Source organism: Ischnura elegans, chromosome 2 (genome assembly GCF_921293095.1).
Source record: "Ischnura elegans chromosome 2, ioIscEleg1.1, whole genome shotgun sequence".
NCBI lineage: Eukaryota > Metazoa > Arthropoda > Insecta > Odonata > Coenagrionidae > Ischnura > Ischnura elegans.
This window is the reverse complement of record NC_060247.1, coordinates 36,208,098-36,209,867: the sequence shown is the minus strand read 5'-3', so window position 1 is coordinate 36,209,867 and position 1,770 is coordinate 36,208,098.

Here is a 1,770-nt window from a genome sequence, read left to right as displayed (position 1 = left end):
TTGTTGTAAGATATGTATATCATCATCATGCCTGCTTTGTGCCTTTACCTATTAATGCTGTTATGTGACCATGAATTCCATGTTCAAAGTTTCCTTCTTCTCGGGCTACGATCCTTCCGGAGCATAGCCGGCTGGCTTGATAGTAGATCTATAAAGTCCTTAAATCGTTTCACCTAAGAATTGAAAACAAACCGTAGATGAGAACGAAATATAACATAACAAATTATGTACAATCAAGTATACCAAAAATCCCCAACTACCATCATCATACCTGCTTTGCTCCTTTACCTAAAAAATCCTTGTAACCACGAATTCCAAGTTTCCTACTTCTCTGGGTATTATTCTCCCCGAGCAACGCCGGGTGGCCGGCTAGTTATGCATATAAAGGACAGTACTTGTTCTTAACTAGTGAAAATGTTCACTGAATAAACGGGAGACTTATAAAAGCCAATTGACTTCGATGTGCGGGATATTTAGTACGTCCTGTGCAAATATTCGTTAAGCCAGTTGTGACCAAATTTTCAGCAGTATGATAGAAAATCTGCGTGTGAAAATGTCATAGACTTAAAGAGTGCTGAGGGCTTCGACGGAGAAAAGCTTCGTCCGGGGAAGGGAGTGTTGTGAAGGGCCACAGTGGGAGGGAGAGGAGGGGCATAGCACCTCTCTCCCCAGCTCTCTTCGCGGTGGACCAATCCGTCAGCGTGCCCTCTCGCCAGCCGCCACGTAATGCGAGTCGTAAATCCTTATTATCGGTATCGTTTTTATGGCCCCCCTCACACGTCCACATCTCGATCCTCTCTCGCCGTTGCCGTGGCTGGGAAGAAGGTTGAACACCCCACACTCATCGGCGAGTATAAGCGGAGGAGTGGCGAAGAGCTTCCCATGTTTACTTGACAGTATGGACTCGAGTAGATGTTCGCTTTCGATCATGGGCGTACTCAGCGGGGGGCAGGATGGGGACTGGCCCCTCTAGAAGCAAAAATCAAGATAGTCTCTAAGAAAAATCAGGACTGGCTAGAAAAGAAAGTTTCAACATATGTTATTCAAACCCACGAAAAATAATATTAGTGTAAGACATGTAACTAATACAAAAATATTTTTTTCATGCAGGTAATTTAAAAAACAAATAAAGCGCTGTTATAGTTTTCTTAAAATGTTGCTTTATTCACCTTTTCCATGGTTAAATGTTACAACTTGAACGACAATGGCTTTCCCCCCACTAGTTTTGATCCTGGGTACGCCCTTGCTATCGAAGCTATTCTACGTAAGTCGCCCGGAACGTGGTTGCCATTACATTACTTGGGGATATGTGAGTAATAGCATGTCTATAGCAGGGTTATAGCAGGTCTATTTCTGGGTTGATAAGTATTTCTTCAAATTAAAGTACACGTATGCACATAATTCGCTGAGCTGGCTGTACTTCAGCCATCATCTAATTCTTATGCGCAATTATTTCCACTGATATTGAATAGAATATGGAGACAAGCGATCTTGTTCTACTGTTATCACTGATCAAACCATTAATATTGCATACAGGATTTTCCACTGCCGCGACTCCGTTGATTCCCGCCGCTCGCCGAAAAGTATGGCGCTCTAGTCGCTAGGATACTGGTCAATATACGGATTAGCCCTCAAGAGATACGCTACTTGGCGAATGCAATCGTTTATTGCTAAAAATTAGGCTTATCTCAAGTATATACGAATTTATTACCATAACCGTGAGTTTATGAACAGTTTCCGGGTTATAAATATGATGCACAGCCAAAAAAT